Genomic DNA, 12,685 nt, shown 5'->3' with positions numbered 1-12,685 from the left:
CAACAACCTGTGGGGAAGTTGCAGAAGCTGTTAAAATTAATTATATATGGCAAAAAGATAGAACATTAGGGGGAAATGTTAATGTGGGAGGATGAAAAAACACAGCCGTGGATGAGCAGCAGTTCAGAGCGTCTGATGACAGTGTTTAATTTCCGTTTCTTTATAAATGTATACTGATGAACAACAATGGCGCCCGCACAGGGTCCTCCCGTTCCATCCTTTCTCCAGGCCACTGGGATCAAATGTCCCTGTGAGCATCCAGTCAGCTCCACGTAGTGTGAGCCTTGATTTCTGGGAACGGTACTGTGCTGTCTTTTAATAGGGATTTGTGGAAAACGAGAATTGCTGGTGAAGATATCGAATTCCTGAGCCTTGTAATGCAATACCTTTCCCGTGGTCACCTTCCTTCCTCCGGTTCAGCTATACATTGTTTAACTCAAAGGAAACCTTTGTTGTCGTGGGTAGGGTGTAACCTGCAACTCCTTGAAGAATTCAGCTTGGGTGATCAGTTTCCTCAGGGATGTAGGGGGAGAGGCTCTTCAGCAGGGGTGGGAGGGTGTTTACAGGAGGGTCCCAGAGCTGTGGGACAGGCTTGCCCCCTTTCCTGGAGGAAGCTTGCCTCTTTCCCGGACAATGCAGGTTTGCAGGATATACCCCTTGGTTCAGCTGGTCATGGCAAGTGAGTCCTCCCTGTCACCCGCTTCTGCGGTGGTGGGACACCTGGGGGGCATGGATGGCGCCTGTGTCCTGGGAGACCTTGGCTCCAGCTGCTCGAGGCATGTCACTTCTGCATGTCACAGCATCTGTACCTCCTGGGGTTGGCTTTCCTGTGAGCATTTGGGCTCCCTCTGCCTGGGTGGCCTGTTGTCTGGTGGGAGTCTTCAGTCCCTCTTAGTACAGCAGCCAAGGGTGTCTCTTCTGACTTCCTGAGCCTTCTGACTCCTGTATCAGGGGAAGTTAAAAAGTGTTGTAAATGGACTTGGACTAAAGGTCAGGACTCTGACTACAAACATAGAACCTTCCAGAGTGATTTCTGCAGCTCCCTGAAGCAGAGCTAGCTCCTTGAGCTCATTGTCCCCTTAATTCTGTGCATGGCCTGCATATTGTAGATGCCCCAGAAGTAATTTTTTGAATGAATGAATCTAGGCTGCAGTGGGGCCAGCGGGGTGTGGAGTGGGCTGGGCACATGTAGGAGCGCATCGCAGCAGCTGTCTGGAAGGCTGGGTTGGTTCTGTGTTAGCTGGGAGTGTTTTCTGCAGACAGAAGGCAACCCAGCATGTTATATTACCTGTTCAGAGGAGGTGTGCATGTTCTGAGATAATCACGCCGTGTTCTTGAGCTTTCCACCGCAGGGAAGTGAAGTCATGCCCCCACCTCTCCTTCGTGCAAGTAGGGCAGGGAGTCTAAACCCATGCAGGTAGGGTGTGGGGACCCAGCTGTACTCTCCTGCCACCTGTGGGTGCCACACTTGCAGCAGACTCGTAGGTGAGGGATAATGTGGTTCAGCCGACCTGACTACATCCAAGCTGGGATGATGAGGACAGCAAGAAGGCCCACTGGCTCTGCAAGTCCTGTAGGCCTAGGTTCCTCGAGACAAAGCTCAGATGGCTTCTGTATCAAATTTCTTCAAGGACCCAGCATGGTGGCTGCTGCTTTGCTCACCTTCAGAGGCCTGGAAGCTGTTGTTTCCTGCATGTGTAACTGCCGGCCCCAGTCCCACATTTGTTAAAAAAAAAAAAAAAAAAAAAAAACCTTCACTTTGATGAGAGTACAGTCCTCCTGGCTTTTCATAATTCAATTGAAACTCACTGCCACTCCCTCATTACAGCAGAAGATGACCTCTAAACCATGACACAGGGCTGCAGCTTCCTCTGGGAAGGAGGACTCACATTGATTTGTGCTCTGATCCCCACCCCCCTGCAAACCCTGGGCTTAAGTGGCAGCACTGCAGAGGCCTGCTGAAGGCCGGAAAGCCCTCTCTGCTTGTGTGTTTAAACAGAGCAGATTGAAGCAGAGTTTGACGTGGCCAGGAGGAATTCTTCAGCATGGAATTGCGTCATAACAGTCACTCCCTCCAGCAGCCCCAGTGGCTCTGGCACTTCCTCCTGATGTTTGCAAGGGGAAGGTAATGATTCTAATTGCACAGGACTTGGTCCTGGCCTTGGTGATGGCAGGAGGGCAGGGTCCTCATGGTATGGCCAAAAAATGCTTGCAACTTGACCTTGTCCTCCTCTGATGGTGTTGACCTTGGGCAAACTATGCCCCTCTGAGCCTAGTGCCTCAGTTTCCCCCTCTTGCAAATGCAGCAGATAGTAGTGCTTAATCTCAGAGTTGTGGGGATTCAATGAAACAGTACTGAACGGGGCTTAACAGGTACCTGGTACATGTTAACAGCTTAGTCAAGAATGACTGCTGAGTGTGGAATGACATCATGGGGACTGACGAGGGGGGCTGATGAGAGGTGGCTTGGTGGGTACAATGTGCATTGCTTCAGCGATTGAGGCACTGAAGGCCCTGACTTCGCCACAATGCAGTGTATGGATGTAGAAAATTCCACTTGTACCCCATGAATGTATGTACACACCCAAAAGTGATTGCTGCAGTAGCAGCAGTAAATGCACACAGCCAAAGGCTTAGCATGTGGGAGATGCCCTGCTTGCCTGCCTGGGCTGGAGGAGGAGGTAGTACAGGTTGCATCTCTCCAAGCCAGTACCTGTGGTCTATGTTGCAATGAACATTTAGATGCAAGACGAAGGGAATTCAAACCTTTCTTGCTCATGAAGGTCTACTGTGTTCCTGAAGGTTCTGTCTTCCTCCTGGCACTTGGGATGTAGGATGCTCACTCCTTGCCCGTCGACCAGGTAGTAATGTTTTTCTATCAAGCAGTGAAAGGTTTGGGGTTTCCCTGAAGCCTTTCCCAAATGTCACGCGTTGGGGTTTTAGTTGTGAGGGTGTGCTGATCCCAGCCGCAGCCAAGGCGAGGTACAGCCATGCTGCTGCACCTGCTCCTATGCCCACCTGGACATCTGTTTCCTAATGGACATCCTTTCCTGGGAACACGTCTCTACTCCTTTAAATGGCTTGAGGTCTCTGCAATTTGCCTGAACAGTAAGTGTGACCAAAGAGCCTGAGGCCAGCCATGGAGAGGACGAAGACATGAGGCTTTCTCTCGAGAGCCACACTGGGAGAGGCCGGGAACACGGCCACTTCACATGAAAGGCAGTTAGATTCAGGTCACTGGGTCTGGACTCCTGCATTTTATGGCAAAGTCTAAAAATGCAGATTTGTAACAACCAATGTTAATGAATTCAGACTGTTTGAATTTCGCACTGAATAATGGCTGGAATTATCAGAGCCCACAGCTTATAAGATCCCTGGATCGTGTAATCTTTTCTCAAGATTAAATTGATAGAATGATGTAATATCACACTACTTTTATTAAAAGTTTTGGCCATAAAAGAGAAACACCTATTAGGATAGAAGAATTTAGTAAAAATAGTAGTAATAACAAGACAATTTGGAATATGTAATATATTCAGTAAATTTCAAAATTCTTCATCTCATTTAAAATACAATATTGTGCCCATAGATCCTGAATGCAATACCTTTGTGCCCTAGGGCTTTCTCTTTCCCACACTAAAAATATTCTATTTAAATGCAGATTTTGATTTGCAATCTAGGAAGAGGATTCTGGAAGAATGGGAAGAAGGATAACTCTGCATCTATTAACTTAATTTTAGTTTTATGTTATTGGTGTTTTTCCTCTCATCCTTATCTCCTGCAGCCCTTCCTTCCTGTAAAAGGATCATTTCTAAACATACAAGTAAAGACATGCTTAGAATTTCAGCACATAAGAATGTTGTTATGCCTTCTTTTATTTTTGCTTAAAAATTAAATTTTTTTTTCCCAAAAATGTTCCTTTGATTTGTGTACGTGTGTGCACGTGTATTTGCCCCTGGGTTCTAGCCTTGTCTTGCTTTTCCACACATGCTCCCAGTATCTTACCTAGGAAATGAGTGGAACAGTGGAATTACCAAGTGCAGATGGTGGAACTTCCCTTACCAGAGCCCAAGTGACTTGTGTGATGTTGAGCTTTGGTTACTAAATAAATGGATTTCTGGCTTTTGACGTTGTACTCTGAGAATTGGGTGGCCAGTCATCAAATACCATTTTCTTTCACTGTTGTCTGCATTTAATACGGCATCTTCTGCCATACACACTTGTCAATTCAAACTGAGCGTTACATTTTGGTCTTTATGATCTGTCGAGGGAAAATGGAAGTAAATTCTTTATAATATGCAAATTGATGTATTTGGGAATTTTTAGATGTAGACAACATCTGTGCATGCCGTTAACACAGTTAATAGCTCCCGTTCTTCAATATGAGGTTTTCGGAGTCTGTGTGTGATCTTGATGAGACTCTCTGTGTGCCCCCCAGGGCTTGGCAGTGTCAAATTTAAGGCTGTTTTTTCTGGTGCCTTAGGACTGAATCTGAGCCTGCACAAAGTCCTGTTTTGAGGATGCTTCTGGCCACAGTTTGCTGGGATTGTGTTGGTTCTGGGAAGAGCCTGGCTGGCTAGACCTGGTCTTATCTATCACCCCCATCCCTACTCCGTCCTAGCCTGGACCAGACTGGCTGGAGTGATGGGTCCAGAGAAAGAGACCATGGGTCTGAACAGTCCTTGGGACCCTTCTGCCACTCTTGGAGGTGCCACCTCCCCTGGTAGCTTGGCACCATTTGGGTTCTCCTTTAGCCATGGGTTTTTGACAACTCAAAAGCTTATTTTCCATACAAACTTGTTGATGGTTCTCTAAGGCAGGAAGCATTGCTTTATTGAGAGTGAGGAATTGTACCCTTTGAAAACTGCCCCCTGAAAAGGGAGTGGAGGGAGATGGCTCCAGTTGGAGTTCAGGAAGGGGGTATCTTTCAGTGAACCTGGAGGGAGGGCTGAGTGGTGGAGCTTGGGGCTCATGTCCCAGGCCTTCTCTGGTCAGGAAAGCAAATTTGAAAAGGGCCTTTTTAATCTGGAGGGCCCAGAATGGTCCAGCCAGTTGCCCCGGAAAGGAAGCCTTATGTGGCATGCGTGCCAGACGCTGCACAGCTTGAATTGGTCCTATGTGTGTGGCACAGCCTTGCAAGGTTGAGGTATTTACCTTCATTCCTATAAATTGGATGGATAAGGGGGATTAATTGATTTCTCTTGGCACTTGGCAAGAACAGAGGTCAGATTTGAACCTAGGTCTAGGTTTCAGTTGCACACCCAGCATGTTCTGCTACACGGCCTTTTCCTAAAATAGTTTAGATGTTGGTATAAACCTGTGTGTACTGAACGCACCTGACCATGTGCTGGTATGATGGCTTTTCTCCAGTCTCTCTATAGACTCCGTGCTTGCAGACCAACAGCGCATGCAAAGGAGGCTTTCTGGCTTGGTAAATGCTCAGTCAGGTGAGCTTGCTGAGTTTATTGTAAGCTTTGCAGTTCCATTCCCCACACACCTAGTGGTGGGGGTGGAGGGGGCGTGGGGAGGAGATGGCCCCAGAGCAGAATGAGCCCCTTGGTCTTTGCTGTAGCCAGGACTCCAGGCTAAAGTAGCACAGGGTGGGCAGCTCCAAGGCCTGGGTGTCTCTCTGTCTGTCTGTCTGTCTCTCTCTCTCTCCCATTTCTCTCTCTGTTCACCAGCAGCAGCCCCAGGCTGCATCATTGGCACTGTGAAGGTGCAGGGCACAGGTATGAATAGGGGGGTCTTCTGGCCATCTTTGGACATAAACCCCCATCCTCGGAAGCATGGCCCGCTAATCCCCAGGTCCTGGCCTTCCTAAGGGCTGTTAAACACATCAACCAAGTGATGCCTTAGGGACCACCCATATACCAGACGCAGCTGGGTACCGTGTATTCTCTTGATGTTACTATATTCTCAGCCACCAGGGCTAGTGTATGTGGGTGTCATTGTCATTAGCAGCCTAGGGAGGGAATGGAATTTTGGGAGTAGTCTGCCTAAGTTCCATTCCATTCACTCCCAGAGCTGAACACGTGCTGGGTCCACACACCTGTGGACTGATGGCTGGGACCGTCTCAGTGCTTGGCAAAAAAAGAAAACGGGGATAGCAGGCACTTTCTGAACACTGATTACTGACTGCTGCTGCTGTTACTGGTATTGTCGGCGTTTTTCGTTTGGTTGGTTTTTGAGACGGAGTCTTGCTCTGTCGCCCAGACTGGAGTGCAGTGGCGCGATCTCGGCTCACTGCAATCTCCGCCTCTGGGTTCAAGCAATTCTCCTGCCTCAGCCTCCCTAGTAGCTGGGACTACAGGCGCCCGCCACCACGCCCGGCTACTTTTAGTAGAGATGGGTTCACCATGTTGGCCAGGCTGATCTCAAACTCCTGACCTCAAGTGATCCACCTGCCTTGGCCTCCCAAGGTGCTGTGCTGGGATTACAGGCGCAAGCCACTGCTCCCAGCCTTGTCGGCCTTTTTTGCCTTCTGCTTGCACCTCAACCCTTTGGCAAAAAGTAGGAACTACAGAGGGCCTGTCATTGAGACTTAGAGTCGCCAATGCCCCTCACCTATTCGTCTGAACTCAGGCACACATAGATTAACACACATGTACATGCTCACACGTGTGCACACATATATCTGACATGGACACACTGATATGCACACATGTACAAACAAATCGTGAATGGTATGGACCCCACCTGAGGCATGCACCTAAGGCGCACCTGTAGCAGCGGGACAGAGAACGGGCTTCCTTGTACCCTGTACTCATCACGGGGGTTGCCCTGGCTTCCTTGGGTTGGCTTTGAGGAGTGCGGCTTGTGACTTCTCCTCTACGGTAGAGAACTGAAGCCTTAGACAAATAGTCATCCATCGTAACTGTTCCCTGCAGTGTTGATAGAAATGGTGTTGGGATAACTAGACTGTGCTGCTGCTTTCTCCTTTTCTCCCAGGTTGATGAGTAGGAGCAGTTTAATTTGAGACTAGTAAATTTTGTAATTGGATTTAAAAGACTGAAATGAGCGGACCTGGTTTCCATATTACCTTTATACCCCAGCGAGGGGAAATGCTTGAGTCAGGTGTGGATCAGATTATTTTATTGTGCCAACATTAATATTGGGAGCACACACATAATCTGGAGTCAGCAGGTTCATCCACTACTATCTCATTAAATTTTCAGGCAAAAGCTGCAAAAATTAATTGGAGGCATGTAATAGTTTAGAATGTGAGCCGGCTTATGGTAATATAAATTATGTGAAGAGAAGACAGTTTTATATACTGAGAGAGGGAAAACTGGTTTACTTTAATGAGAAGAGATAGAAATGTAGAGCTATTTTTTCATTACAGATACACTCTAAAATGTTTGGACTTAGTTGATGAATAGAGTTAATTCGCTGCTACAGTTCCAATAATTCATGTTGCACAGTTTAATGACTTCTAGATAAAAACAGGATTGAAATGTTAATTTCTCTGAAGAAATTGGGGCACTCTTGTATATCAGACATCTCCCCCCCACCCCCCCATTAAGCCACTAGTTAATTCCACCAAACAAGTCTCTTTGAGCTATTTCATGCTGCATAGACTTTTGTATTTCTTACCTGGGCTGGCTTGCTTTTTTTTAAACCTTAATGTATATGATAATCTTAGATGAGAGAATGTGTTAGAGCTGTGTCTAGGCAACCTGACTCAGCAGAGAGTTTCATACCTTTTAGTTTTGTAAATGACCACGTGCTATAACCTGCATTCTAGTGTCCAGTAACTGTTTTGGCAGGGAGGGGGTTTACTTGGTGGTTGTTAGCCATCTGCTTAGTCGAGTAGCGATGTCGTCCCACTTCTGAGCTGGGAAATAGGAAGTATTGATCAGTCAGCTTTAGATTCATGAGGTGATAGTCTCAAATCATGCAGAGATTTTATCACTATATTATTTTGCATCTTTGTTTTCTTTTTCACTTTTCATAACTTTGAGACTTTTTCCCCCCATGGGGTAGGTTCAACAGAGTTCAGTGTCTTCTTTCTCTTTAACCTACTCTCAGAAAAAAAGACGAGAAGGAAATACGAAGTATAGTAATGAAGTGTTAACTAATAGTGGGGCTACATAATTGAGTACTCGGATTTTGTTTCCAGAGCTCTTAGAACAAGAATGCAAACATGTCTTATTTCAACCATGTGCATGCTGTGTTTTGCTTTTTTTGCGTTTGACAAAGGGGACAAAAGAATAACCCCTTAAGTATTAAGGAGCGGAGAGAAAGGAGATGAGCCCCCACTCCCTGAGCTCCCTTCCTGTTTTGCCTTTGGACGTGCGGTTCATAGGGCTTCCTAGAAAGGGCTGCATTAGGGCTGAGGGAGTGAAGACTTGGTGGGACTTCCTGGCAGAGGCAAGGACTCCCCTGCCTCCCACCTCATGAGCATTGGGCTTTAGCAAGGCTTAGTGAATCCTGAGTGGGGTCATCTTTAGCCTAAACCTGGAGTCACCACAGAGCTTTTGTAAACAGTGAGAAACCTACTACTTTCCTGCAGAAACTGTGCTGTCTGCAAAGCTCAGCGTCTGCTCCAGCCTGGATTCCCAGGCCCTGTCCCTGTACACACCTAGTTCTAGTTTTGAGGTTAGGACATCACAAAACATCTGCCAACTTCGAAAAGTCAGCAGGAGCCACCCAGACGTGGGGTGCAGTGGTGGGAAGAAGGAGCACCTTAGTCTGCTTCCTTCTGAGGCCCACAGTTCCAGAAGGACTAGCGTCCTCAGAGCATGTGGTAGTGACTCTTCTTGTCTTTTCCTGGTGGTGGGGCCTGGTGACCCCTGACACCAACGGAGCCGTTCCCAGGCTCATTTCGTCCCTTTTTCTGTGATGAGATGAGGCTCCTCCTGCCCTCCTTGCTCTGGGTGGTCTTTCTGTTTTGACCACATCCCTTGGAAGCGTGGCTGGGCTGCGTGACTCCAGAGCAGCCTGGTGGTAGCTGGGGCTGCCTTCTGAGTTTGGGCTGGTGGATGCTGAGTATTTGCATTCAGAGCCTTAGGCATTGACCTTGGCTTTCTGGGACCCTACGCCCCTCTGTTTGCCTTTGTCAGTAGAGACCTTCTCACATTTAGGGATTCATTTTTTCCAAGATCTGTTTGCTAGGTGTGTGTCAAAGTTCCTCCCAGAGCAGTGACATGGATGGGAATTGTGAGTGTGTTGAGAGACCTACCCTAAAAGATGGGGCTGCAGTCATCCCCAGGGGACCTCCTGTTCTCAGCTCCACCTCAGCCACACTTGGCTGTGGGTCAGCTTCTTCTGAATCAGCATCCTCAGGACAGCGCCACCCAACCCTGCCACACTTGCTTCCTCCGCGCTTCTTCAGAGGCTGGAGCTCACCCCCATGCTCATCGTCTGTTCTGCTTTTTTGATGCACTTACTTGTCCCTTTCAGGATATTGCTTATGTCCTGTGTTGGTTTAAAAAAAAAAAAAAAATTGCCTGTAATGAGTCCCAGCCATTTCTCAGCATTTCTAGTTTGGAACTTCAGAGACTTCAACTTATGATTCCTTTAAGGCAGGAGTTTCTACTTCGGCACTGTTGACATTTTGGGTCTGGTGGTTCTTCGTTGTGGGGGGCTGTCCTGTGCATCATACGATGTTCAACAGCATCCCTGGCCTCTCCCCACCCGATGCCAGTGTTACCTCCCTCCCCACCCCAGCATGACCAGAGATGTCGCCAGATAGGGCCCAGTGTCCCCTGCTTGAGAGCCCCTGGTGAAGGGGTAGACATTGATTCCATGGCCCTTGTCACACTGTGCTTGAGCCATACCGTGCTTGGCACGGAAACCACCCTGTAGCCGTCGTCAGAGGTGGAGCATCCTCCCTGAGGTGCGTAACCCCCACATCATCGTTGCTTCCTTGGGCTGTGTTCTAGTGTTTGCGTCCGTCCCTTTTTCTCCTTGATTGCAGATGGAAGGGCCCTGCTCTGAGCCGTCGCCACATGCCTGGTGCTTGGCTCCATGACGCTCACACGGGTGTTCATGACAGTGCATTTGACAGACAGATTTATTTGTCACCTTGTCAGGGTGACATGTTGGGATGGCTCCACCACTCGTGTGCCATTGACACTTGGCTGTCTGAAATCGGGACAAAGCATCCCTGAGACTGATCCGAATGAGGCTTATCAGCACCAGGCATAACTTACCGCCTGCTTTCCTCTGTTTCTTTAACTTTTAATTGAAACCATTTAGTTACCACCCCTGCTGCTAGGAATCTGGGGACAATTAGGAAAGTCCCATCTGTCCTTTGAACCACATTATATTGCTTTTCTCCTCGCGATCTTGAGAAGACGGCACATTCTAGCAGCAGTGTCTTTGCCTTGCCGTCTCGCCTCCCACTGGATGGTTTTTATCTCACTTGAATGAGTTATAGCAACTCTTTAATTCAATTATTTTCTCCAATGCAGGCTTTGAGATGATTTAGTTGAATCAAACACCCGGGTTTTCCAGTGCAGAGCAGTGACTCCCAACGAGGCCGTGGGTGGGTTTTTACATTTTCACTTCCAGCCACGGTTGCGCGCGTTCTGTGCTGCCCCCCGAGCGTCCTGGCACAAGCCCCTACTTACCGTTCTGAGGAGTAGATTGGAAATGGCAGATGCCGTGGGCTTTGCCAGTCTTTCCCCAAGGCAAGGAATTATCTGTCCAGTGATATTAGGTCACTGCATTCCCACCCAGCTGTGTCGAAAGAAGGGAGGGGGTGGGGCAGCCTGGGTGATGGGCAGGAAGGCCATTTATAAATTCAAGTGTGGTAAACAGTCGGCATTCCTACTTTGGTATTTGAGTTTGAATTAAACAAAGTGTCGTGGGTGGGAGGTGTATCATAACGATCATTTTAACCATTGTGCCTTTTAATGTGGAAAATCTGCTCAAAATAAGACCTGCTGCAGTGGTTTTCACATATACAAAGGAGTGGCTAGAATGTTCTCTCAGAGCAGCACACGGGATTAGAAAGGACATCTGGCCACTGGAATTCTTGAGTGAGAATTCAGTGATTAAGCCTGTCTTCTGTTTTCCTTGTGGGCCCCAGGGTTCCTGTGGATGTCCCCACCCTCAGATTACTGGAGTAGAAAACTTACTTTCCAAAACACTGAGTTGTTTTCAGCCCAGCATTAGAGGTTAAAGATGCTCATGTAGAAAGCACACAGGATGGATCTGACGAAGGAAACAGCTTCTGACACTTGAGCAGGCTTTAGACAGTGCAGATGAAGGGGGCTGAGACACTGATGCAGGAAAGAGAACGGTCAGCTTGGGGTCCGGAGTCGCTGGGTGCTGAGTGTGTGTTCTGAGTGCCATTCAAGTGCCGCATAACAGTTGGGGCTGGTGTTGGGTCCTGAGATGGGCCATGGGCCACTGTTAAACTCAGGAAGCACATGCTGCCCCCGCCACTCTAGAAGGCGGGCTGTTTTCCTGGCGCTGTGTGTGCCATGCTTTGTGTGAACATCTCACTGGGTGTCACTCTCATGCAGTAACTGGGCATCTTGTAGAAGTCGTTGCTCCTAAACGTAAGCCAGTGCCCACATTGGGTACGTTCTGGTGACATCACCACCTCCTGATGGCACCACTCTGTTCTAGTCCACTGCCCCCGGGGCCTAACTTGCTACTATGGAACTAACCCTGTAGGATGAGGCCGCCATGCCTGTGTGTGTCTGTCCAGGTCTGTCCCCACATACTTGCTGATGGTGGGTGGGAAGAAGGTTAGATAAAATACTGTCATAGATTGTGACTATGAAGTAATCCATTAGAATCTTCAGACAAGGAATGCTGGGAGTGGTGGCTCATGCCTGTAATCCCAGCACTTTGGGAGGTGGAAGCGGGCGGATCACTTGAGGTCAGGAGTTCGAGAGCAATGTGGTGAAACCCATCTCTACTAAAAATACAAAAATGAGCTGGGTGTGATGGCACGCGCCTGCAGTCCAGCTACTAGGGAGGCTGAGGCAGGAGAATCTCTTGACCCCAGGAGGCCGAGATCATCGAGATCATGCCACTGTACTCCAGCCTGGGCAACAAAGGGAAACTTCATCTCAAAAAAAAAAAAAAAAAAAAAAAAAAGAATCTTCAGACAAGGAAACCATGCTCTTTGACCTAGTAATCTCCCTCGCCCGCCCAATGCCAAGAAAGCTCTAATGCACCAAGATTTTAGTTATGGTGTTACTTGACAGCAAAAAGACAGATAACTCAAGCATCCAACAGTGGTAAAACAGCTAATTCTTTTTCAAATGATGCCTTCACAGTTTGAAGTAAGTAGAATGCTTGTCTTAAAATGAAAAGCTTCAATATCAAATGTTGAACGTTTATGAATAGAACCATAAAAATAATCATGGGGGAAAGCTCATGAGGAGCAGTTCATAGTGATTATCTTTAGTTGGTAGAATTTTGGGTAATTTTTTTTTTCCATACCCACTCCTCCTCCCCAAATGTTCTGTAATGAATACATGTTTGGGTTTTTTTTGTTTTTTTTCCAAGACAGGGTCTCACTCTGTCACCCAGGCTGTAGCACAGTGGCACAGTCACAGCTCACAGCAGCCTTGACCTCCAGGCTCAAGCAGTCCTGCCTCAGCTCCCCACATAGCTGGGACCACAGGCATGCATCACCATGCCCAGCTAATTTTTTGTTTGTTTGTAGAGCTGGGGTCTCCTTGTGTTGCCCAGACTGGTCTCAAACTCCCGGGCTCATGTA

The 12,685-nt window shown here is 47.9% G+C and overlaps 1 protein-coding gene across 23 annotated transcripts in view; it reads left to right on the top strand.

Annotated features, from left to right (window-relative positions):
- Nucleotides 1–12,685, top strand: part of CTBP2 (C-terminal binding protein 2) — a 173,522-nt gene that overhangs the window by 56,996 nt on the left and 103,841 nt on the right. Inside the window, exon 1 of one of the 23 annotated variants that reach the window (XM_054437176.2) lies at nucleotides 1,793–12,245. The exons of the other annotated variants lie outside the window; for them this stretch is intronic. The gene's annotated coding sequence lies outside the window, so the exon portion shown is untranslated. Of the gene's footprint in view, nucleotides 1–1,792; nucleotides 12,246–12,685 lie in introns of those variants that run through there. 23 annotated transcript variants of the gene reach the window in all.

The sequence above is a fragment of the Pongo pygmaeus genome, chromosome 8 (genome assembly GCF_028885625.2).
Source record: "Pongo pygmaeus isolate AG05252 chromosome 8, NHGRI_mPonPyg2-v2.0_pri, whole genome shotgun sequence".
Taxonomy (NCBI): Eukaryota; Metazoa; Chordata; class Mammalia; order Primates; family Hominidae; genus Pongo; species Pongo pygmaeus.
Note: the sequence above shows the minus strand (reverse complement) of the source record. Positions and strands in the feature narration are given on the sequence as shown.